This window comes from Vombatus ursinus, unplaced genomic scaffold, assembly GCF_900497805.2.
Source record: "Vombatus ursinus unplaced genomic scaffold, bare-nosed wombat genome assembly UNPS02014794.1, whole genome shotgun sequence".
NCBI classification, from domain to species: Eukaryota; Metazoa; Chordata; class Mammalia; order Diprotodontia; family Vombatidae; genus Vombatus; species Vombatus ursinus.
This window is the reverse complement of record NW_020954572.1, coordinates 990,981-1,017,977: the sequence shown is the minus strand read 5'-3', so window position 1 is coordinate 1,017,977 and position 26,997 is coordinate 990,981. Positions and strand designations below refer to the sequence as shown.

Genomic DNA, 26,997 nt, shown 5'->3' with positions numbered 1-26,997 from the left:
GACCTTGGGCAAGTCACTTAACCCTATTTGTCTCAGTTTCCTTGTCTGTAAAATGAACTGGAAAAGGAAATGGCAAACCACCCCAGCATCTTTGCCAAGAAAACCCCAAATGCAATCATGAAGAGACAGAGTTGACTGAAACTGAACAAAAACAACAAACTGTGCTAAACACTGGACTAAGTGCTTAGGATATTAAGAAAGGTGGGGGAAAGAAAAACAGTCCCTGAGTTCAAAGACCTCATAGTCTAATGGGGTGCTCACAGTCAGGTACTGCTTGGACTACATAGATTCTAAGATGCCTTCTAGCTCTAACATTCAGTGAATTATTCTTGATGGAGTCACACTGGCTTTTAGTAATGCTTTTAGGCTGTTCCCAAAATGGAATGGGTTGCTTCTGGGGGTAGTGGGCTTTTCCCCTCACTAGAAATCTTCAAGTAAGGGCTCTATGATCACATATCTGGTATGTGAGAGAGGGATTCTGATGCTGAAATAGGTTGTATTAGAGGGTCGCTGAGATCCCTACTAACTCTGAGATCCTGGGGGTTCTGGGATCATTGCTTCTTCTCTGAAGTTCATGCAAATTCAAGCTACCAGGCCCTGTTGACCTACATCCTGGGAAAGAATACAGAAAGAATGGGCAGATGTGACCACTGAGCCATAGTGGTCAGTGATCTTTGAAAGAAATGGGAAACTATTGCCCCAGATTTCAAAGCAGGGAAGAGGTTAGAGTTTACAAGCAGACCTTTATTCCAGACAAAATTCCAGAACAAATTATTTAAGAAAATGTCCCTCTTCAATTAATAAAATTAATAAGTTATTAATTGGCAATTAATAACAACTTACACAGGGTATCCCAAATGTAATCCTATAGTTTAAAGCTCTAAAAACTTTCTGTGTTCAGTAGTTTCAGTCATGTCTAACTCTTCATGACCCCGTTTGAGGTTTTCTTGGTAAAGATACTAGCGTGGTTTGCCATTTCCTTCTCCAGCTCATTTTACAGTTGAGGCAACTGAGGTAAGCAAGGCTAAATGATTTGCTCAGGGTCACACAGCTATTAAGTGTCTGAGGCCAAATTTGAGCTCAGGTCTTCCTGATTCTGGTGCTCTACCCACTGTGCCTAAGACTTTTGGGATATCTTTTATTAATAAGTTAAGAATGTACTTAACCATGTGTTCTAAAATTTTACAGGAATTAAGATCTACCTGCAAATTCTACCTTCTTTCTTTTTTTGAAATGGGGGGGGTGAGCAATATTTTCCCTTTACTTTCTACAATCACTGACCACTGTGGTGCAGTGGTCCTATCTACCTATTCTTTGAGTACTGTAGTCTAGGTTATAATTCCACATGGTGTGGTAACAATCATGGGCAGCTAGACGTTGCCTGACCATTTCTTCACTTATCTTAAGTTTCTACACCCGCTAATAATTTTGTTCTATTCTCCCCAGTTCAGAGATAGTCATCTTTGTAAGAAAACAAAAACAAAATAAAAGTTGACAACTCTTACCTTGTCACCATCATCCCATCCACCCTGAGCTTTGGCTCTTCTCTTGCTTTTATCACAGCTTTAAAAAAAAAATCCAGTGCTTTTTTATTGTCCTTAGCACTGATTTCCACTCTTACCTTCTTTTGAGCTTTAGTGCCACAGAGATTACTCTTTGTGTGTGTGTGTGTGTGTGTGTGTGTGTGTGTGTGTGTGGCAATTGGGGTTAAGTGACTTGCCCAGAGTGACACAGCTAGTGAGTATTATGTGTCTGAGGCCAGATTTGAACTCAGGTCCTCCTGACTCCAGGACTGGTGCTCTATCCACTACACCACGTAGTTGCCCCCAGAGACCACTCTTAAAGGACCATGAACTCTTTTAGTATATTAAAGTCCTTTATACCATTTGTTAAATGGTTGAATATCAGAAAATGATATGGTTTTATTAATGGAAATAACACTAAAAAAGATGCTTTCCCATCTGCCTTGTGGCTATACCCAAAGGACTGTTGGGCCTTTCCATATAAACTGCAATTGAAACGTCTGAGATGTGTTACCTCCTTCTATTAAAATGTAATCTCCTTTAGAGCAGAGACTGTCTTACTTTTCTATTTATGTACCCAGGACTTACTTAGCATAGTGCTTTACACATGGTAAGCATGCAAGTTCATCTTTGCTAATTCATCCATAAGATGAGGATATAGGATCTGTTCAAAGAGTTGATCTATCATGGATCCATCAGCTATGTAGATGATGTGGCACTACATAGGATCATAGAATACAGCTCTGGAAAGAGATGCTTGAGCCCAACCTTCCATTTTGCAGAGGAGGAAACTGAGGTGAAGTGACTTGCCCAAGGTGGTACATTTAGTAAATGGCTCACATGTTCTTAAAAAGGTAAAAGAATTTTCAGAATTGTTTTCATTATGCACCAAAAAGCACTTAGAAGCATTGTTTCATGGAACATGTGGTCATCTGTTTTTGTAGTGTTCCTGGTGGTCGTAAGTTAAATTTAAAAAAAAAAGAGTACCATTGAGATGATTGCTACTTAGAAACCAATGTCTGCTCTGGAGGAAGGAAAAGGTAAAGAAATGTTACAACAAATGTGACAAGATCCTCCAATCTAAATAAACAAATGTTTCAATATTAAAAAAAAAAGTTTCAAAACTTACTGACTTCAATACAAAGGTAATGACAGAGAAAGATGGCAAAAAGCATATGAAACATAGTTCAGATTTCAGAAATGAAAGCAATTGAAGGCTTGCAGGTAATTCAAAGGCCTCATATCTACATATTATGAATACTTTCTTTAAGAAGAGAATAGGAGACATTGGGCACAATTGGCACTGGTATCAGCTGGTACTAAACATTATGAAAACATAAATACAGCTTAAAAGGAAAGAAATGACTAATTATTGACATGGGCATCATATCAGAGTCAGTTACATAGTCAGGCCATCAACTGGTTATCAACAGGCTATTAGAAAAAGGGTTGTGATGAGAAGATCGTGAAGACAACTGCGGCATCGGATGATCTATTTAAAGAAGCTTTCTGCCACGCAAGAGGAGAGGGAATTGTTCCCAAAGAATCACATTGCCACATAGGGATAGTAGCCATGGAAGATGCCAGTGAGGAACAGCATGAGGGATGCCTTCTCCCACTGTCCCTAGCTCCATGGATAGGCCATTGGCTCAGACATGCAACATGCTGCCCTCTCCTATCCAAGGCCTCAAGCCATTTCAAGGGTCTAACTTCTATAGAGTCTGAGACAAAGAGCTGACATGGCATAAAAAGGAGATTTGCCCTAAAGGTGGGGGAGGGAGAAGAAGGGGGTTAGTCTGGATCACTATAATCAGAGTTTTTTCTGAGTTGACCAATAAGGAAAGAGGAAGGAGGGGTAGAAATCCAGGGGACTTAACTCCAGCAAGCATCTGAAAAAAGGGACAATGCCAGGTCTCCAGGTCAGTTAAGCCTTAACATGCATGCATCTTAGGGGATGGACACATATCATTTAAACCGATTTTCCCCAGCTCAATTATGCCAATAATTAAAAATGGAAAAAGGCAAAAATTTGATTATCACTGTTGCCTGCAAAATTTTAACTGATGTAGAGCAGTTACCACAATGAGGAAGCCAGCAAAGCTCAGAAGCCTCCTTAGTCAGAAAACACTTCATCCCTTTGCCAAGCAGGGAAAGATAGCAGCCAAGGGAAATGATGGTTTTGAATACAAATTCATTTGTGAGAGCAAAATAAAACAAAACAAAAATCCACTATGGTGGAGGATGGCAGAAGATCATGAGGAATATCAATGCATAAAACATTGGAGATGAAAACAAGTCAGTGGCAGAACCAACTAAGTCATACCAAGAGTATTCATAAATTACTCTGGTGGTACAAGTGGATGGAAAATGGAACAGATTTATAGTCAGTTCTAAAACAATCAATGACAATGACAGTGGAACCACCATGTGTAGTCCCTAGCACCTCATTCTTCAGTGTGTTTTGTGGGGAAGTTAGAAATGGTACTTAAAAAGATGAATTCAAGAAGGTTGTAAATTCATGCTGGAGGCAATGACAATGTGCTATTGAAAACACTGAGAGATTGTCTTAGAGATAGTTCATGTAGAGCAAGACACTGAAAAGTAGAAAATGCCATAGATAATATTACTATCCCCAAAAGGCAATTGAGAAGATATAAATTACTACCAAGAGATATGCCTGTTTGTCAACTTCAGGCAATCTTTACAAGAAAGATCTATGTTAATGAAAATACTAGATAAAAACAAGGAAGGGTTTTGAAAATCATTTTTCACATCTTTATAGTCACAGAATTTATTGAAAGAGGCAAAGCAGAGAAGGGTATGTTCTGTTTATAGTTTATTGGAGCAGAGGGAAACATTTGATTCCATAGGGGAAAAAAATAGAGCCTTCAACTCTCTCTCATGTGTAAGTAAAGACTACATAAGGTTGCTCGATTAATACAACCACCAAGTTCAATGACTCATCCAGAACTCTGGTGGCTAGGTAGGCACCACTAGGCTAAAGCCACAGAAGCTGGTGACCTTTACCAATTTATGTCATTTTCCTATCCTCATGGGTTACCCAGAGTTCATTGTTCTGGGGTTGCCTGTCTTCTCAACAGGGTTAACTAGGCTCCTGAATGCTACAATTCCACCCCCTACCTCAAACTCCTAAGAAACTGTTCTATTTTTTGACCCTAGTCTAAGGGATTCTCCCCTGCAAAGAGGTATGGAGTGGGAGAAGTTAAAAAGTCAATCAATCAATCAATATTTATTAAGCACCTGCTATATGTCAGACACTGTGTTTTGTGTTAAGGATATAAAGAAATGTAAAGGACAGTCTAGGGGGGAGACAGCACGCAAACTATTATGTGCAAACAAGCTATATTCAGTATAAATTGGAAATAATCGAAAGAGGGAAGACACTAGAAGAATTAACACGGCTCAGCAAAGGCTTCCTATAGCAGGTGAGATTTTCTCTGGGACATAAAGGAAACCAGAGAAACCAGGAGTGGGGGGCAAAGCATTCTAGGCATAGAGGACAGTGGGTAAAAATGCCCAAAATTGAAAGATGGATTGTCTTGTTGGAGCAACTGTAAAGAGGCCAGTGTCACTGGGTGGCAGAATACATGGGGGAGGCATAAGGTTCAGATAGTATAGAATAGGCATTTTTATTCCTGTACAGAAAAGGGAGTGCTAAACAACCAAGAATACTAAAATAATTACAGTTGAGAGGCTAAATAGTCAAGCATCTTTGCAACATTTGCAAAATTTCTTTACAAGGGCTGCTATTTTGCCATTTTATTTCACTACTGCTAGGTGTAGCCTAATCAGCACCAAGTGGACTCTATTGTTACAGTGTTTTCTCTCTCTGTTCCTTTTGGTTGATCTGCCTACACAACTCTTCTGGTAGCTGCTACCTTGCTGCTTCGGTGCATGGACATGGGCATGCACCAGCTGCCTTTCAGCATCTCATGGGACTTGATACCCAAAGGAAAGAAGACACAAATGGGAGGCGATTCCAATCCCAGATACAGGCTTGCTATAGGGCCATGAGCTCAAGGCTTATGGTTAGGTGGGAAGGGAGTGGTAGAAGGAGAACCCCACCCAGAGCTCAGAGAGTTGCAAAAGGTTATCTATGCCTGCTCTGAAGTGGGGGAGGAGGAAAGGAGGAAAGTCTCTCCATCATGGATGTACAGAAGAAGGCATACTCCAAGCTTCTAGGTACTTAACTACAATGACAACTGAGCATGCTGGGGTACGGTGGGAGGGAGGAACGCTATTCTTGAAAATTCAAGAGTTTCAGTACCAAGGAAAGAATACAACAGGGAAGTGTAATATGACCAAAGGTGTTTGTCACTGTGATGAATGATATCCTGCTAAGAGTCTAAAGAGAAGAAAGTTTCCCTATAGATTCCCTTCAGGCAGCATCTTTTATATATTCCTATTAATGGTACTATGGTAGTAGTAATAGATATGTGAGATAGGTCCTACAAATAGACAGCAAACTAGCCCAGGACCAAGCTGGAGGGAGAGAGCTAAGTGCATTGCATTTGGGAAATGGCAGTGCTTTTAATGATTCCAAGCTGTTCCTGGGCAATAATCAATATATCAATTAATTAGTGGATTAATTAATAAACAAATGAGTGAATGAATAGACAAATAAATAAGTGAATGAGCAAATGAATGAATAGATGGATGGACAAACAAAAAATGAATGAATAAATAGATAAATGAATGAATAAATAGATGGATAGATAGATGAACTAGATTTTTAACTCATATGTTCTCCTAATCAGAAGACCATGCTGCCTGACTCTGGTCATTATATAAATCTTCCCATCAAGAACCTTGAAACCCACCTCTAGTATTTTCTGAGAAGTGAACTTTCAACTTATTTCGCTCCAAATCAGGCCTTCAACACATTTCCTGTCTCTGAACTAGGTTGCCACCCATCCACTTTCTAGTCCCTTTTAAGTATTGTCTTTCCCCAAAAGAATGTAAGTTCCTTGAGGGCAGGGATTATCTTGCATGTTTATATTTGTATTAATAAATGCTTTATCTATTGTCGCGGCCGCTGCAGTGGAGAGCATGAGACCAGCTCAATGCTCAGTAACCCGGAGACCCATGGATGAGGTGGGAGACAGCAAGATGGCAGAAGCTCCTGTTTATTGTAAGCTGGGTGTGACCTTTATAGCCCTCAAGGCACCTTGGGATCACGTGATCAGAGCCCTACAGCCAGTCCTAGCTATCCCACTCTGCATGAAAGCCTCAGGTCCGGGGTGTGTCCAGGGCATGCAGGGAGGCACTCAACCAGTCAGAGGAGAGCCAAGCCAGTCATGATTGCTGCGTGTCCACAAAGGAGAGGTCAGTTAAGACTTCCTTGCTTTCACGCAACAGACTGTGACCCTCAACTCCCCACAGGGAGGAACCCTAATGTGGCAGAGCACCATTCCCAAAAGAATCCCATGACAATTCCCCCTTTTTGTTTTAGAGGAGTTGTCTATGCGGATGGATCTCTGCTAGGACTTGCACTTGGGCTGAGATTTTGCGAATCATCTCTATAATAGCTTTTAGTACACATCCCACAATAGTAGGTAAGCAACAGAGGAGCATGCCAGAGAATACAAGCAAAATAAGTAAATGGGTGAGAGAGCCCCACCAAGGCTAGTATATCTTTAGTCACACAGGAGATCCTGTGTCAACTTAATGAGTTCAACCTTGGCAGTGCCAAGGTGTTACTGGTCGATGCCATCATTTTCTTTTGTCTCCTCCTCTTGCTGGGTCCCCTTCTTTTTTTCCTGGGGTGTCTCCCGAGTAGGGACAAGTTTGAGAGTTTTCATTGGCACCCACTTAGCTCCTTCACCTGTTGAGATACAAGCATACCCTGGTCCCCAGGTTAGTACCCTGAAAGGTCCTACCCATTCATTATTGGGATTTTTCCACAGGACCAATTTCTTTTTATCTATGTATATTGTTGGGCCATCATGAGTCAAGGTAGGTGAATTGTGAGGTAAAAAGAATTTCATAGCAGGGGTAAGGTCATTACCATCAAATTTCAAATAATTTATAGTATACAAGATTTTATTAATCTGTCTTTGAGGGGATAACCGCTCAGCTCCCCCTTTTTGTTTTTGAAAGAAAGTTTTGATAGTTTGATTCATGCGTTCAACAATGGCTTGACCAGTTGGGTTATAAGGAATACCACATATGTGCTGTATGCCAAACTCTAGAAAAAAGGCTTGTAATTGCTTGGCAGTATAAGCGGGCCCATTATCAGTTTTTATCACACATGGTGGGCCAATTATAGCAAAAGCATGATAAAGGTGATTAATAACATGTCTAACAGTTTCTCCTGTTTGAGGAGTAGCTATACAAAATCCAGAAAATGTATCCACAGTAACATGGAGGAATTTATGTTTCCCCAGTGGTGGAATATGGGTAACATCCATTTGCCATAGAGAATTAGGAAAAAGTCCTCTAGGATTGATACCAGAGCGAAGTGATGGTGAATTGAAAGGGACACATTGAGTGCACCTTTTCACTATAGCTCTGGCTTGTTCTCTGGTTATGCCATAAAGGCGACGTAGAGACCTTGCTGACATATGATACTTACCATGTCCTTCTTGTGCTTCTTGACAATTGCCTATAAGCATAGAATCCACAATATTATTCCCTGAAAATATGGGACCTAACCCCTCTGTATGGAATCTTACATGCATTACATACAGAGGATGCTGTCTTGATCTGATGCATGATTGAAGTTCATAAAACAATTCTGTTATTGGTGAACCTTTAGGTTTGACATATGCTGTTTCGATGTGAGAAAGTACACCAGCAGCATAATGACTGTCTGTAATAATGTTAATAGGTTGAGGTATTCTGCAAGCATGTATAAGAGCATATAGCTCATTCTTTTGAGTGGAAGTGTATGGAGTCTGTAGAACTGTGTGAATGTCTAAGTCAGGACAGCATATAGCAGCTTTCTTTTCTTTAGTAGCATCAGTATAGACATTATAGCCATCAACAGGTGTATCCCTGACAATCTTGGGAAATATCCATTGCCAGTTGTTAAACCATTTAGCAAAGGAATATTTTTGTCCTGCTTGAATATCACCTAGATTCAATAACACAGTGCAATTGTCATCACAATATAAAAGGGTCTCAAGTCTTTCTTTTGTAACAGGGACCCACAAAGTGCCTTTCTGTCCACTAAGATGTAAAATGCGAAGAAGTGCCTTTTTAGCCAACATAGAGGCTTCTTCTAGATAACTAGTTAAAACTCTTTTATTACTGGTTTTGCTGTATAACCATTCTATAATCTTTTCTTCTTGGTGAAGTATAATGTGTGGATGTTGTTGAGCCATTATCAATGTGGCTTCAATCTCCTGTGGAGAGACCCGATGGGTGTGATTTCCTAATTTCCTAATGATTTGTGTTAAGTTTTGTTCAGCCTCAGGGGTCCATTTTCTAGGAGAATTTAAGTGGGGATCCCCTTTTCAAGTAGAATATAAGGGTTGCATCTCCTCGTTAGTAATGCCTATCTTTGGTCGCATCCATTGAATATCTCCTATCAATCTTTGGAAATCATGTAAAATTTGACCTTGTCTTGTCTAAGCTCAGGAGGTTGTAAAGAAACTTCTTCCAAGTCAAGCTGAAATCCCAGATATTGAAAGGGAGGTTGTTTTTGTATTTTCTCTGGTGCTATCTGAAGTCCTTTGTTTGTCAAAATAGATACTGTTTCTTGGAGTATCTGCTCAAGGACTTCTAAATTGGCATGACTACAAAGAATATCATCCATATAGTACACTAAATAGGTTCCTTTATATTTGATTCTTAAAGGCTCTAGTAGGTCTGCTATATATCTTTGGCAAATAGTAGGACTATTTTTCATTCCTTGTGGTAAAGGCTCCGAGCAGGAGCACAATGATTTGGTGTAGGTATAGAAAATGCAAAATACTTGCAGTCATCAGGGTGCAAGGAAATGGATTTAAAACAATCCTGAATATCAAGGATCCACAAGGGTTGATGTCTAGGGATCATATTAGGTGAGGGTAGTCCTGTTTGCAAAGGACCCATGTTTTCCATTCTTTCATTTACTTCCCTCAAATCTATTAACATTCTCCATTTTCCTGATTTTTTCTTAATGACAAATACAGGAGAATTCCATGGACTAGAGCTTTCCTCTATGTGTCCCTGCTGTAATTGCTCTTGTACTAAAGAATGTAAGGCGGTGAGTTTCTCTTGTGTCAGGGGCCACTGATCAACCCACACTGGTTCTTTTGTAAGCCAAACTAATTTATGTGCTGTTACTGAAACATCAGTGGCCCCTATGAAAAATCTGTGCTGATTGTAACACCCATGTCTGTAAGAACATCACGTCCCCATAAAATAAGAGGTAATCCTGCTGTGATATACGGACGGAACGTGCCACTTTTATTGTCCTTTTCCCATGTGAGGGGACATGTAGAGATTTCTGTTTCTTGATTGCCTCCTGTACCTCGTAGAAAGGTGTAAGCCAATTCCTTAGGCCACCAAGGTGGCCACTGGTCTGCAGGTAATACTGATTTATCAGCCCCAGTATCAATTAACCCTGTAAATTTCTGTTTTTCTACACTTATAGTACATAGGGGACGGTCCATAGAGACAGCTTGTGTAAAAAATGCTCTTGACCTCCAGCCCGTCTGTGGGCCTTTTATTATGGTAGGGTCTTCTATGTGGAATTCTGCAGTGATGGCAATGGCTTGAGCCACGCACTGTCCCCTTTCAATATAGGTATCATCATTGTTAGTGTTAATCACGGTGAGGTGAGAGAGGGAACCCTTATACATTTGAATAACTGGGACTGTATGTGAGTAGTGCTGATATGGGGGTGACATGGTAATTAAGGAAAATTCTGGCCCCAATTCCTGTTGGTCCATGAGTGGGATGTTACAGACAGCATGGGGTGGCAGTCTAAAATTATCTAAGCTTCTCAGTTTCAATACTAGAATTGTTTTTCTTGGGTAGCTAGAGTCATGTATTTCTTTCCCCATTCGTTTGGGAGAGGGGTTGATTCCTGTACTGTCATTCCCATGGGACGAGTGTTTGGGGCTCCCGCAGAGAGAGCCCCTGCCCCCGTTTCCCAACCTGCATTCAGAGGCCCAGTGCCCTAGCTTCTTGCATTTTGGACAGGGTGTGGCAGGGCGCCTTTTGTTTGACTTGCAGTCTTTCTTAAAGTGCCCTTCTCTCCCACATTGATAGCATGTTTTCCCTGTTTTTTCCCCTGACTTATGCTCTGCTAAAAATTGATTCATCAACTCAAAGTGAAAACACTGAGTCCCTACCTTTTCACATCTCCTTATCATTTCCTGTAAGGTAGCGTCCCTAGGCAAACTTAGCATGGCTTTCTTACAGTCTTCATTGCAATTTTCTCTAAGTAGTGATTTTATGACTATTTCAGTCCCTTCTACTTCTCCCATTTGTTCATGCAACTAGTTCCTGAATTCTAGCCACAAAATCAACAAAAGTCTCAGTAGGTTTCTGCCGGGCAGCGGTCATAGACTCCTTTGCCTGCCCCTTTTCTGGTATCCTAGACCAAGCTTTTCTAGCTTGTACTGCAATTCTATGACAGCCCTCCTCAGCATATCCTAGCTGTTGGGCAGTGGTAGCAAAATCCCCTGTGCCACTCATCTGTTCGAAGAGGACTTTTCCTTGGGGTCCAGGTGCCTAACTTTTCCAGGGCAAGTACCATCATACGAGGTCAGCTGCTCCCAAAACACCTTCCATCTCCCTGGCTCAAAGCAACCCTGTTCTGGGAACCAGAGGGATACCTGAAAAGCCAACCTCACAAATTTTCTAAGATCTTTTAGGTGTATCGTTATTCCCTCATTCTTCGCTACCTTATATAAAGCTCTGGTGTAATTCTCCTCATCTGTGGGAAGGAGAAGCCCTATATTTTGCCCCATTGTGTAAAGCAAAACCTTTACCTTCTCCGCCCCCCAAGGACGGGAAAAGTCTCAGAGACCCGATTCCGTCAGGCTGAAAGCTCGAAGCTTGCTGACGCGCTATTCATGGAGTTTAGACTCCGCTCGTAGGGTATCTGTCAGGCCTGTCATTGATCTGCCCCACCTTGGGCGCCAGTTGTCGTGGCCGCAGCAGTGGAGAGCATGAGACCAGCTCAATGCTCAGTAACCCGGAGACGCATGGACGAGGCGGGAGACAGCAAGATGGCAGAAGCTCCTGTTTATTGTAAGCTGGGTGTGACCTTTATAGCCCTCAAGGCACCTTGGGATCACGTGATCAGAGCCCTACAGCCAGTCCTAGCTATCCCAATCTGCATGAAAGCCTCAGGTCTGGGGTGTGTCCAGGGCATGCAGGGAAGCACTCAACCAGTCAGAGGAGAGCCAAGCCAGTCATGATTGCTGCGTGTCCACAAAGGAGAGGTCAGTTAAGACTTCCTTGCTTTCACACAACAGACTGTGACCCTCAACTCCCCACAGGCAGGAACCCTAACGTGGCAGAGCACCATTCCCAAACGAATCCCATGACAATCTATCTATCTAGTGATGCTGTGGTGTTGTGAATCTTGTAGCACAGAACTCCCTGAAAAAAAAAATTTAAGTTATGAATGGTCAATAAAGAGATGCAATGGTGAGCAACACATTTCCAATAATGATCTGTTTATAAAAGTGGCATAAAGGATATCATTCAGGAAATGTAGGATTGGAGAAGGAGGGGAGGCAAGAGCAAGGGATAGACAGTGGATTGATTGTCTACAAATGACCACAACATTTAAAAAGACCTAGAGGAAGACCTCCAGACCATTGGGTAGATCCTTGGTGGAAGATCTATGAAAGAACATAGACAGAATTTGAAGAGGTAAAAAACATTTATTGTTTGCAACACTGGGAAGAATTACCATGTTTACAAGATCACAGATTCATTGAGGCATTGAAGTACAAGTTCATCTGAATACAAATATTCTGTGTCTATGTGTGTTAAGAGGGAAGTGACTCCAGGCTGAAAACAGGGCATTTTGCTCCTCCCCACCAAGGTTAAAAATAAAACTCCAAGACAAAGTTTTCCGGTGTTAAAAATCAATTTATTAGTTAGGTTACCCAATAAACAGCAATTTGATGGTCAGTGGCTTCTCTTGGTAACCAAAGACAAAAAGGAAGTCTCTGAAACACCTTAAATCAGGTATTTTTCTTCTGACAGGGAACTCTCTTGACAAGCAAAAAGCAGCCCTGATTATTGGACATTTAATGAGAAGGTGGGCTGAAGCCTCAGCCCCTCCCCATTATTTAATCTTCAAGGCAGGATGTCAACTGAGGAAAGGCTTGGTCTTGAGTTTTGAGTCCACCATAACAATCTGGGCATCCTGATTAGGTTCTCAATGGTTTTATTTCTTCTTCATGAGCCAGTCTGCACCAAACTCTAATGAAGGCAGCAAGCATAGAAACTCATCTCCCTGAGGAGGGATCTAACTCAAGCTGGGTCCTGTTTACAGAGTAAACAAAACTCAGGTTCCCAGTTGTTTGGGGCCTAGCCCAACCTAGTTAACAAGCAGATGCCTTGCTATGACATTCCTTAGCTAGAATTGGCCGGGGAGATGTTTCTCTTTAATCTAGTATAAGAGATGGCCTTTTGTCAGAGAAGAGAATATTACAAATTAAATATTAATAAGTGACACAGAATTAAAATTAATTTTCCTCACAAAGCAATTCTGGAGATCAGAACTAGACAGGTAATTTTACCAAGACTCAGTCTCTAGACTTCTCTTCCTATTCCTCATGTGTTTCTGAAGAAACCTCTGTCCCAAGACCTCCCTCTCTTAATTGGTGATTCCCTCTCTCGAACCATCATTTCATGAAGGACCCAAGCCATGCTTGATCTCACTCATACTTGGATTCATTCCCTGGCTTTCTTCTCCTTCTCTTCACCTACTGCCTTGCTCCAATATGGAAAGCTCCTACTTCAATCTACTTTATATATTGTCTTGGGTACTTATAATTGTATTTCTAGCACTTAGCATAGTGACTCTTAAATACTTTTATCTGAGTATCTAAGTATCTATATATGGCAGCTAGGTGGTGCAGTAGAGCACTGGGCCTGAAGTCAGTCAGGAAGACCTGAGCTCAATCCAACCCCAGCCACTAGCTTTGTGGGCTCCGGGCAAGTCATTTACCCTCTGTCTGCCTCACTTTCCTCAACTATAAAATGAGAGTAGTCATAGCACCAACCTCTCAGGGATGTCATGCCAAGTAAATGAAATAATATTTGTAAAGTGCTTAAGCCCAGTGCCATGCATATAGTAGGCACTAATAAATGCTTATTTTCTTTGTATTTTCCCAACAACTTTTTCCTTATGTCATAAAGGGGAAAGTATGTGAACAATTATACTTTGGTGAAAATATTTAGCAGAGCTAACCTGGGAGTGATTAAAGGGAAACTATGATACAGCACAAAATCCCAGGATATTTTTGATATAGTGATGGCCAACAGCATAACATGGTATAGTAAAAAGAATTCTGGAATTGGAGGCAGAAAATCTGGGTTTGAATCCTAGGTCTGCTACATACTAGCACTATAACCCAAAGGTACCATTTTCCAAATCTAAATTCAGTTTCCTCATCTGCAAAATGAAAATGATCATACCTATACTAGCTCCTCAATAAGGTTACTATAAGGAAAACACTTTATAAATTGTAAAGCACTCTGGAGGGCAGCTAGGTGGCATGGTGGATAGAGGGCCACGCAGGAGCCAGGGGACCTGAGTTCAAATCCAGCCTCAGACAGTTACTAGCTATGTGACCTGGGTAAGTCACTTATCCCTGTTTGCCTCCATTCCTTACCTGTAAAATGAGCTGGAGAAGAAAATGGCAAACCACTCTAGTATCTTTGCCAAGAAAACCCCAAATTGGGTCATGAAGGGTCAGATACAACTAATCAACTAAGCAACAACAAAAGCATGGTAGAAACATAAGCTGTTATTTTAACACCCAGAGTATTCATGCCCTGAGCTCTGAATTACAGTTCCTCAGGGTGAAATTATTACTATCCCCATTTTAAAGATAAGAAAACCGAGGCCCAGAAAGGTGAAGTCCAAGGTCACACAGGTACTGAGAATCAAATCTGGCGTTCAAAGGCAGATTCTTCCTTAAGTCAGTAATCCTTTAAGATCTTTAACTTCTCTGAACCTCAGTTTGCTTCTCTAAAAAGTGGGGGTAGTACAGATTTGACTGCCCTACCCCACAGGATTAGAATAAGGCAATCACTCAGCAAACCTTAAAGTACTCCATAAATGTGAGTTGTTATTACTTCAGTTTGTTTTAGTTTAAACAGAAGGAAACAAAGAAATGTTTGGCCAAAACTCCCTGTACAATTCCCAGGGAAAACGGGCCAACTCTTGAGATCATATACATTCAAGTGGAAAGAGGAAGGTGAGTCCACATAAAGGGGAAGAGAGAAACAAACATGAAAACAGAAACCAAGTCCGCAGAGGCCTCCTTCCTTTGCTCTATTTCCTCAAAAAAAAATGAGCATTTGTTTCCATTTGAGGCTTGCTTTGCAAGACCACTTGCTTTTGTCTTCTTTACCCCCAGAATAAATAAGCAAGTCAAGCCAAACTCTGAGCACAGGGTTCACAAAGAGTTTAATTAAAGTGTGAGGTGAATACTGACCTACTGAAAACAACTCACACTTTCAGACTAGTGGGAGTCATGATAAGTCTGCAATGGAGAATGTTTCTGAAGACCCGGGCAGCATAATTGCTTCATACCTGGGTTTGAATCCTGCGTCCAACATTTAACTGGTGGTGTAACTTTGGGCAAGTCATTTCACCTCTGTCTGCCTCAGTTTCCTCACCTATAAAATGTGAAAAATAATAACATCTACCTCACAGGGTTGCTGTGAGGATCAAAAGAATTATTAACATATTAACATTATTAACATATTAACATAAGAACAAATTAACATATATAAAATGCTTTGCAAATCTTAAAGCACTATGCAAATGATAGCTTATTATTGTTGTTGTTGTTGTCACCATGGGGCAACTAGATGGTACAGTAGATAGAGCACCAGGCCTGGATTCAGGAAGAGCATCTTCCTGAGTTCAAATCTGACCTCAGGCATTTACTAGCTGTGTGACCATGGGCAAGTCACTTAACCCTGCTTACCTCAGTTTCCCCATCTGCAAAATGATCTGGAAAAGAAAATGGCAAACCACTCCAATATCTTTGCTAAGAAAACCCCAAATGGGGTCACAAAGAGTTGGACATGACTGAAACAACTGAACAACAATTATTTCCATAATTTCTACAGTAGACTAAGAAAGTCTTTTCAAGGTTAAGTCCTAAGGAGACCTTCTTTACAAAAGGCCACTAAAATGGGAAAAGCAAAGGATAACCATGAAACATAGAATCACAAACACTTAGAGCTTAAAGGGACCCCAGGAGCCGTCTAGTTCAAGCCATGCCTAAGCAGCAATCCCCTCTGCAATGCTCCCAACCAACAATAATATTCAATATGAAAATGGATCTGAGCTATCATCATCATCACCATCATAGCTAACATTCATATAATGCTGAAAGATTTGTAAAGCACTTCACGTATGTCAATTCATCTGACCCTCTGCACAACTCTGGGAACTAAGTGCTATTATTATCTCCATTTTACAGGTGAGGAAACTGAGGCACAGAGAGGTAAAGTGACTTGCCCAGAGCCAACAGCTAGCATCTGAGGCAGGATTTGAACTCAGAACTTCCTGGCTTCAAATCCAGTACTCTATCCACTACACCTATGCCATTTTAGTCATCTAGAATCCCACTTGAAAACTACCAGTGATGGGGAACTCACAACCTCCCAAGGCAACTTATTTTACTTTAGGACACTTACTTTACTTTAGATTTGAATTTAGGATTGTTTTCTTTCCTTTTTTTTTTTTTTTTGAGAAGTCAAAATTTGCATTTCAACAACTACCATCCATTGCTCCCAGTTCTGTTCTGTTCTCTCTAGCCAAAAGCAATCAAATTCCTCATCCATAGGATAGGCTAGTGCTTCAAATACTTGAAGACAGCAATCATGTTCCTTCCCGTCTTGCCCTTTCAGCCCCAAGTCATATTATATAAGCAAGCAGCTGCCTACTCTATATCTGAATGAGGCTGGTCCCGAACCAGCAGGGTATATTTACACAGCAGGTGGTCAGGAGCAAAGTGGCTGCAGAACAAAGGTCGTCAAGGAAGTCAGAACTCAGAGTCAAAAGACCCAGGATCGCATCTTAGTTATTTGCTTCCTCACTGAATGAGCTGTGTGGCCTGGGGCAAGTCCTTTCAAGGCCTCGAAGAACTGGGGTCTCATTCCACTTCCAGTAAGGAGCAGAATTTCAGTTCAGTCGCTTTTTCTTTGGTAGCCAGAAGATACTGCACTCCTGGGTCACAGAACACAGGTAAGTTCTTGCTTGGGGGAACCTACAATCACTGACCTAGAACTGGAAAGAATCTCAGAGACCATGTGGGCCTGCTTCCTTGTTTTACAGAGAAGAAAATGGAAGCCCCAGGGAAACCAGGCGGATTATGATCATAGAACTAGCTTTGGAAGGATCCTAAGAGACCATTTAGTTCAATTCTCTCATTTTAAAAGCATTTTTTTTGAGGCAGTTGGGGTTAAGTGACTTGCCCAGGGTCACATAGCTAGAAAGTGTTTGAGGCTGGATTTGAACTCAGGTCCATCTGACTCCAGGGCCAGTTCTCTAACCACTGTGCAACCTAACTGCCCCTGCAGCACTCTCCTTTTAAAGATAAAGAAACTGAGCCCCCCGGGAAGTTAAATGAGTTGCCTAAAGTCATGTAGAGCAACTAGGTGTCATAGTGGAAAAAGGGGGCCTGGAGTCAGGAAGACCTGAGTTCAAATGTGACCTTGGACACTACTTAACTAGCTGTGTACCCCTGGGCAAGTCACTGAACCCCATTTACCTCAATTTCCTCATCTGTAAAATGAGCTGGAGAAGGAAATAGCGAACCATTCTAGTATCTTTCCCAAGAAAACCCCAAAATGGGGTCATGAAGAGTTGGACATGACTGAAAAATGACTCACCAATAACAACAAAAAGTCACATAGGTAGTAATATCAGATGTAGGATTTTAACACAGATTGTCTGGCTTAAGAATCAGTGTTCTTTCCCCTGTAAAATGCTGCCTCTCATGTAGAAGAATTCAGATAAAGTGGTAGAGGATTGTTTTATTCTAATATAGTATATATTATTACCCAATGTCAATCAGCTTTTATTTTATATAAACAGTGTGGTACCGTGGTTTATGAACACTGGATCATTGACCTGGGCTCAGACTTCTGCTCTGCTCCTTCCTACCAGTGTTGCCTCAAAACATGCCTCTTAATCTTTCTAGGCCTCATTCTTGCCATCTGTAAGATGGGCACTTCACAGGAGAGGACCTCTGAGGTCTCTTTCAGCTCTCTCTCTCTCTCCAGGGTCCTATGATCTCTCTAGGGCTTATTTATCTCATCGGCAAAATGGGGATGACAACGTGCTACCTATCTTACAAAAAACGGTTGTGAGGATAATGTTTTGTAAATAGTAGAGAACTAAGGAAATGCGAACCATTCCTAGAAACAAATTTGTATGGCAGGGAGGAAATCTATGGGGGCTACAGGCTTGGACTACTGAAGCCTGAACCAGCCTCAGGGAAGTGTAGGGGTCCAGAGGCAGGTTAGTGGTCAGCTACTCCCAACAGGATTACTTGGTAAGTTATCTTTTCAAGAATGGAGCCACAGAGATTCAAATTCTGAAGCAATAAAAATAGCATCATGCCAGATTAGAGCTGTTCCCATAAGAGGAAATGAGCATGCTTCCTTAACTTACTTAGATTCCTAGAAATTTCTAAAAATCATATGGCATCTGAACTAAAAGGTAAAGGAAAAGAGAACCGATTTTCAGACTCCTCTATGCATAGCAGCTATGTTATTGTTGTTGTTCAGTCATTTTCAGTTACATTCAACTCTTCACAGCCCCTTTGGGGGTTTTCTTGGCAAAGATACTGCAGTGTTTTGCCATTTCCTTCTGCAGCTCATTTTACACATGAGGAAACTGAGGCAAGAAGAGTTAAGTGACTTGCCTAGAGTCACACAACTCGTAACTGTTTGAGGTTGGATTTAAATTCAATTTTTCCTGACTCCAGGTCCCCAAACTCTATCAGCCATGCTACCTAGCTACCCTATAACAACTGTGTACTTGGGTGTAATCATGCTGAAAAAATATATAATAAGAAACATAGAACCACAGATTTATAGCTAGAAGGACTTTACAGGTCATCTAGTCCAACCCTATTACCTTAAAAAAAAAAAGGAAACAGGTTCAAATAGGTTGTTCCTTATAGACAGGGAATATTTCATTTTTTATCACTAGCACCTAGCTCAGACAAAGTACTTAACAAATACTTGCTGTTTTAATGATTGCTCAAGGTCACACAGAGCTGGGATTCAAACTCAAGTCTTCTGATTCCAAAGCCAGAAGTCTCTCCACAATACCAAGTATACCATAAGTTTGACCTTGAGTGAATCACTTAATCTCTCTTTACCTCAGTTTACTCAAGTGAAAAATGAATAGGTTGGATTACATGACCTCTAAGGTCCTTTCCAACTCTGGATTTATGATGTTAGTCAACAGTTATTTATTAAGCACCTGCTATGTGCCAAGTACCTCGCTAAGCGCTGAGGCTACAAAGAAAACAAATGATAGAAGAGACAACATGAAAAAAGCTACATACAAGTAAATTCTACACAAGACAAGGTAGAGATATGTTCAAAGGAAAGGTAATAAGGTTAAGGAGAACTAGAAAGGTTTCTTGCAGAAGGTGAAGCTTTAGTTGAGACTTGAAAGAAGACAGGGGAGCTAAGAAGTAGAGATGAGGAGGGAAAGAGTTTCCACCATGGGAGGATAGTCAGGGAAAATGCTCTGTCAGGAGTTGGAGTGTCTAGTTTGAGGAATGGTGAGGAGACAAGTGTCATTGGATGGCAGAGTACAGAGGGGGCAGGAGAAGGTGTAAGAAGATTGGAAAGTTAGGTAAGGACCAGATTATGAAAGGCTTTGAACAGCAAATGAAGGATTTTCTATTTGAACCTGAAGGTGATAGGGAGCCTCTGGAGTTTATTGAATGGAGGGATGATTAGGGCAGACCTATACTTTAGGATGATCAATTTAACAGTTGGGTGGAGAATGGATTGAAGCGAGAAAAGACCTCAGACAGGGGAACCAACCAACAGACTGTTGAAATAGTCCAGGCATAAGGTAATGAGAGCCTGTACCATGGTGGTAACAGTGTCAGAGGAGAGAAGAGGGCATATACAATAGATGTTTTGAAGGTAAAATTGACTGAACTTGGCAATTGATTAGATATGGAGGAAGAGGGTACAGACAAAGTGAGGAATACAGTACGACACCTCGATTTTGAACCTGATTGACAGGGAAGATGGTGAGACCTTTGACAATAATATGGAAGTTAGAAAAAAGGGATAGATTTTTGGTTTGGTTTGGCTGTTTTTTTTAAAGATTATCAATATAGTTTTGGACATGTTGAATTTAAGATATCTACAGGACATCCAATTCAAAATGTCCAATAAGTAACTGAAGATATGAGACTGGAGGTTGGGGAGGGAGAAGAGAGAAGAAGAGGGGGGGAGGGAGAAGAGAGAAGAAGAGGGAGGGAGGGAGAAAGAAAGAGAGAGACAAAGAGACAGAGAGATTAGAGTTAGGTAAAGTAAAGTGAGTAGCATCAGCATAGAGATGACAATTAAATCCATAGGAGCTGATGAAATCACCAAGTGAAATACTATAGAGAGAAACGAGGACCCAGGACAAAGACCTAGGGGACACTCACCACTAACAGGTATAACCTGAATGAAGATTCAGCAAAGGAAACTGAGGAACCATTCGATAGGTATGAAGAGAACCAGGAAACCTACGGAGAAGAGGATGTCAAGGAGAAAGGGGATGATTGACAGTGTCAAAGGCTGCAGAGAGGTCAAGAAAGGACGAGGATTGAGAAAAGCCCATTGTATTTGGCAATTAAGTCATCACTGGTAACTTTGGAGAGATGAGTTTCAACTGACTGATGAGGTCTGAAGCCAGACTGTAGAGAGTTCAGAAAAGAATGAAAGGAAAGGAAGTGAAGGCACCTATTATAGATAGCTTTCTCAAGGAGTTAAGCCCCAAAAGGAAAAAGAGATCTGGCATGACAGTAAGCAAGGACAGATGGATCAAGTGAGGGTCTCCAGCTCTTTAGCTGCCCTCACCTGGCACTAGCTGCCCTTGGCCTGGCATATAGTAGATGTTTATTGACTAACTGACCTGGGTTCAAGTCTAGACCCTGCTTCTGATTAGACATGCAGATCAGGCAAGTTACAGCATCTCAGTTTTCTCATCCTTCAAATGGGAATAATATGATTTAAATTACCACCCTCACAGGGGTGTAGTGACAATTAAATGAGAAAAATGAAGGCAAAAGTACTTTGTAACCATAAAATGCTAAATGATTATTGTAAGATATTATTGATAAAATGGAGCTACAAATCCCTGCCCTAACTCCCACACTGGATTGTTGTAAGGATCAAATGAAATAATGGATAAGAAAGTGGCATGCCAAGTACAAAGCCCTATGCAGATGTGAGTTCCTGAGGCATTAATATAAGCTTAAATCATTTTTCTCAGGAAATTCTGCTAGTTAAGTTGGCTGGGATGTTACATTTATTTGTGTCAATAGTGATGTAAGATTTTTTAAAATATTGCTACATCTCAGTGCTATACTGGTAAATATTCAACAAGCCCTCTGGGGGGAGAAAGGTATGCAGGACACACTTTAGAGTTTTACCTGCATTATTAACATTCTCTTCATCACTTTATTATGTCCAGATGATCAACAAAACAAAACAAAACCAATCGCTGATTTGTACCATTTACTGATTTCCAATATATTATTGCTCACACTGAAAATTTAACAACTGGCTCTCCCTGAGCCCATAAGAGCTGGCTCTAGCATACCTGACATTTTGGGGCTAGGCCTCTGAATTATTCAACCAATTAGTCAAAAAACATTTATGAAGTGTTTACTATGCATCAGGCATTGCACTAAGTGTTGGGGATATAAAGAAAGAAAAACATGATCCCTGCCCTCAAAAAGCTCACTTCTAATGGGTGAGACAATATTCAAACAACTCTACATACAAGTGAGTTCTTATCCCAGAAGCTGGGGTCTTTGGGTTTATCAAATAGTAGATTACTATAGTCATTCGCTACTGTGTCTTCCATACCTAACCTATTCCACTGACCTACCACTCTATTTCTTAGCCAGTACCAAGTAGTTTTGATGATTGCTGCTTTATTATGCAATTTAGGATCTGGTACAGCTAGGCCACCTTCCCTTACATTTCTTTTCATTAGTTCCCATGATATTCTGTACCTTTTATTCTTCCAGATGAATCCTGTTATTATTTTTTCTAGCTATATAAAATAATTTTTTGGTAGTTTGATTGGTATGGCACTGAATAAGTAAATTAATTTAGGTAGAATTGTCATTTTTATTATATTGGCTTGGCCTACCCATGAGCAACTGATGTTTTTCCAATTATTTAGATCTGACTTTATTTGTGTGAAAAGTGTTTTGTAATTGTGTTCATATAGTTCCTGGGTTTGTTTCAGTAGGTAGACTACTAAATATTTTATAATGTCTACAGTAACTTTAAATGAAATTTCTCTTTCTATCTCTTGTTGTTGGGCTTTGTTGGTTATATATAGAAATGCTGATTGGGAAAGAATTTTTACAACCAATGTCTCCGATAAGGGTCTCATTTCTAAAATATATAGAGAATTAAGTCAAATTTATAAGAATATAAGTTATTCCCCAAGTGATGAATGGTCAAGGAATATGAACAAGCAGTTTTCAAATGAAGAAATTAAAGCCATCTATAGTCATATGAAAAAATGCTCTAAATCACTATTGATTAGAGAAATGCAAATCAAAAATGACTCTGAGGTACCCTATCACACCTATCAGATTGGCCAACATGACAAAACAGGAAAATGATAAATATTGGAGAAGATATGGGAAAATTGGAACACTGATGCATTGTTGGTAGAGTTGTGAAATGATCCAACCATTTTGGAGAGCAATTTGGAACTATGCCCAAAGGGCTATAAAAATGTGCATACCCTTTGACCCAGCAATAGTACTTCTAGGGCTGCATCCCAAAGAGATCATACAAATGGGAAAAGGACCCACATGCACAAAAATATTTTAGCAACTCTTTTTTGTGGTGGCAAAGAAATGGAAATTGAGAGGATACCCATCAATTGGGGAATGGCTGAACAAGTTGTGGTATATGAATGTAATGGAATACTATTGTGCCATAAGAAATGATGACCAGGCAGACTTCAGAAAAACCTGGAAAGACTTGTATGGACTGATGCTATGTGAAATGAGCAGAACCAGGAGAACGTTGTACACAGTACCAGCCACAATGTGTGATGACCAACATTGATAGACTTAGCCCTCCTCAGCAATACAAGGATCTAAGACATCTCCAAAGGTCTCATGATGGAAAATGCTATCCACATCCAAAGAAAGAACCATGGAGTTTGAATGCAGATTGAAGCATACTATTTGCTATTTTTTTTTCTTCTGTTTTGTTTTGTTTTTTCTGTCTTGTGGTTCCTCCTATTGGTTCTAATTCTTCCTTACAACATCATAAATGTGAAAATATGTTTAATAGGAACGTATATGTATAGCCTATATCAGATTGTGTGCTGTCTAGGGATCAGAGAGGGAGAAAACTTTAAAACTCAAAAACTTATGGAAGTGATTGTTGATAAATTAAAATAAATTAATAAAAAAATTAAATTATGATCCTCTAAAAAAAAGAGCATGATTATAGAGTTAAAAATCAGGCAGTGAGGTGGTGCAGTGAATAGAGTGCCAGGCCTGGAATCAGGAAAACCTGAGTTAAAATCTGGCCTCAGATACTTACTAGCTAGCTATGCGACCCTGGCCAAGCCTCTTAACCCTATTTGTCTCAGCTTCCTCATCTATAAAATAAGCTAGGGAAGGAAATGGCAAGCTACTCCAGTATCTTTGCCAAGAAAATCCCAAATGGGGTCACAAAGACTCAGACATGACTGAAAACGACTCAACAACAACAACAGAGCAAAGAGTATTGAATCTGTAGTTAAAGGATCTGGGTTCAAGTCCTGACTCTGCCACTTATAATTTGTGTGATTTGGGTCAAGTCATTTAACCTGTATGGGGTTGTTTCCTCATCTGTAAAATGAGAAAGTTGGAAAAGATCTCAAAGTTCTCTTCCATTTCTAAATCTATAATCTTGTGATTCTTTAGGATTGGATAGTATCTAAGGTCCCTTCCAGCTCTGACATTCAGTATTTTCAGGTCCCTTCTAGTTCTGACGTTCTTTGAGTTTATACAGATTACTAACTCAGTGAGTTCAGTTGAGGTCTTAAAACTGTATTTTTCATCAATTTGAGGTGAAGTCATTGGCTAAGGAATGGACTTGTATATGGACAAATGATTCACTCTATTTAATCACCCATCACTAGTACTATCTACAAGTGGTTTCTGAACACATTCCTAAATGGAAAATAAAAATATAAGAAACAAAGGGTCCCATGAGAAAAAATTTAAATCAAGTAAGCAATTGCTCCAGGAACCCTGATCTAAGCTAAGATCTGATATAAGTGGGTACATAACTAAAATCTCTGATCATGTCTTCTTCCTTGCAGCTGCCTGGAGGGATCATGGCTGGAAATACCAAGGTTATAATTCTGGATATTAACCAGTATCCCAACCAATCTCTTCTCCTTTAACCTACCTTCCCTGTCACCTTAAGGCTTTGGGTGAGGTGCAAGGTAGCTCCTCACTGGACAAAAGGTGGGAATTCAAGATCCAAACTAAGTTTGTAAGACCTCCACATTCTGTTGCTTCTAAGCTCTAACTAGAGAATACTTTTAACAAAGCTTTCAATGTGCAACTGGTTCAACCAACTTCTCTCTGCTGCCATGTTTTCATACCCCACTGGATCACAACAAGGATTGCAAATTAAGATCTGTTTGCAATCAGCATATTAGGTTTCTTTCTACTATTTTCATGTATCTGAGAAAGAGTTGCCAAATGGCTAACAGATGCTGTGATTCTGGAGAAAGACATCCCTCTGATATAAACCCAGACAAAATGAAAGAGGGGGTGGGGGAGGGAAAGGAGAGAGGCAGGTAGAATAAGAGACTTGATTCCTAGTCCTTACTAGAAATGAGACTAGACTATGTGAATGGGACTGTGACCTTGTGATCTTAGGCGAGCAATTTTCTGTCCCTCTGCCCCTAGATTTTTCCCCTATAAAATGAGAGAATTGGACTAAATCTCTAAGATCTCTCTGAGATACAAGGTTCTACAGTTTTACGATTCTAAGGTCCCTCACAGCTCAATCATTCTGTTTTTGTTCTAAAATTTTATATTTTATGTCTCTTCTGTATTTAACATTCTGTTGTTTCAATATTTTATTGTCCAAAGTCCCTTTCATCTCTTACATTCTATAGTCTGTGTTCTAAGGTCCCTTTCAGTTTTGACATTCTGTGTTCTATGTCATGAAGTCCTTTCCAGCTCTAACATTCTGTTCTTTTGTGACATAGCACAGATTGGGATGATTTATTTTTTCTTGTAGCTGGAAAGGGCTGGGAATCCTAAAATGCATTGGCCATAATTATACATTGGAGGCCAAAGGTCAGGAGCTTTGCATATACAAATATGTACACTGTCAAACAATAAGCAGTGAGTAATCCCCAAGGGGAAAGGTGTTTAGTATACATCCCTGTGGTTTCTTTTGTGTTGTTTTGTTTTTCCTGCTGGCTAAAGCAAGGGCATTGGTCCAAAGCACTGATCCAGAACCTGAGAAGGTTTCCCACAATACAAAAGGAAATAAAGTGCTCTTATCCAGGACTTAACTAGTTGATTCCCATAGAAAATAGAGCTAGCAATAAATCTGGTCCTACAATAGTTAGCTGCTGTTTTTGCTGTTGTTCATCCTTAGTATTCAAAGAAGATCAATGACACCACATTAAGTGATGCCCTTGACTTATGGGTGTATCGGATTGAAGTGAGGCAGAGTTGCACAATTTTGTCTCATTCTCTTTTCCAGAGTCATCAAAGTCTGGGAGTCAGACATAAGTCAGGACAACTGGCAATGACCCGGGATGCAGTGGTTGACCTTGATGTCTTTGATGTCTGACCAAGCTCTAAGGGCTTCACAATTCTCCTCCACTCATTCTGCCAGGGAAAGGCTTCACATGCTTGGGATAGACATCCACCTAACTCAGCAACAGGTTTAAGGTCTGGCAATTACATTCAACCTGATTTAGCTTATCTACTGAGATGGTTTTACTGGGGTGTGGCCACTGCACATGCTACAGCTACATGGAGCCACATGTGAGAGCTGGGCGATGGGTGGACACCAAAAGTGGATGAGCAGCCCTGAAAAAAAAAGGGCTCAGCAAGCCCACTCACCAGAGGTGCTAGTCCTCCCTCAACACTCGCACACCCCACAATGGTTAGCTACATCCCCCATAGAGCTCTGCATTGTAAAAAAGTTTAGTTAGACCAAATAAAGCAAGGCATCAGTCAAGAAGTAGCTAGGTGACTGTATAGAGAGCTGGGACTGGAGTCAAGAAGATGTGAGTTCAAATTCTGCCTCACATAAATACTATCTGTGTGACCCTGGGCAAATCATTTTATTTTAACTGTTGTCTGCCTCAGTTTCCTTAACCATAAAATGGGGATAATAGTAGCACCTACCTCCCAAAGTTGTTGTGAGGATTAAATGAGATAATATTTGTAAAACATTTGGTACGGTGTCTGGAACACAGTAGATGCTTAATAAATGATTGTTTCCATATTTCCTTCAAGTAGGAAAATGTATGCTTCATTCTGCACTTATATAGACTACTACTTCTCTGTCAAGAATAAGACATGTTTTACTGTCATTCCCCTAGAATAAAAATTGGCCACTGACACAATCAGAATTCTGAAGTCTTTTCATATTGTTTTTTTTACATTTTTTCTGGACATGCTGTAATTTTTTTCCCTCTTGGATCTACTTAGTTTTCTCTGCATCAATAAATGTAAGTCTTCTCAAGTTTATCTGAATTCTTCATGTTCATCATTTCTTATGACAATAATATTCCATTATATGCATATGCCACAATTTGTGTGGTTATTCCATAGCCGGTGAGTAATTTATTTCCAGTTTTTTGCTACAAAAAAGTACTGATACACATATTTTTTATATACATAGGACCTTTCTTTCTATTTTTGTATCATCAGATCTGAAGGTATGCATAGTGTCTTGAGTGAAATTTAACAAAAAGATAAACTAAGACACATTTCTCTGCAAAAGATAGTTTATTATTATTATTAATACCTACTAATAAAGAGGTAAATGATTG

At 40.3% G+C, this 26,997-nt stretch overlaps 1 long non-coding RNA gene across 1 annotated transcript; it reads left to right on the top strand.

The window, feature by feature from the left end:
- The first annotated feature begins 16,674 nt into the window (after positions 1 to 16,674).
- On the top strand, positions 16,675 to 25,731 carry LOC114048757. The gene is made up of 3 exons (XR_003569799.1): positions 16,675 to 16,932; positions 24,286 to 24,433; positions 25,695 to 25,731. It is a non-coding gene; the product is annotated as an uncharacterized LOC114048757 (long non-coding RNA).
- The last annotated feature ends 1,266 nt before the right edge of the window (positions 25,732 to 26,997 follow it).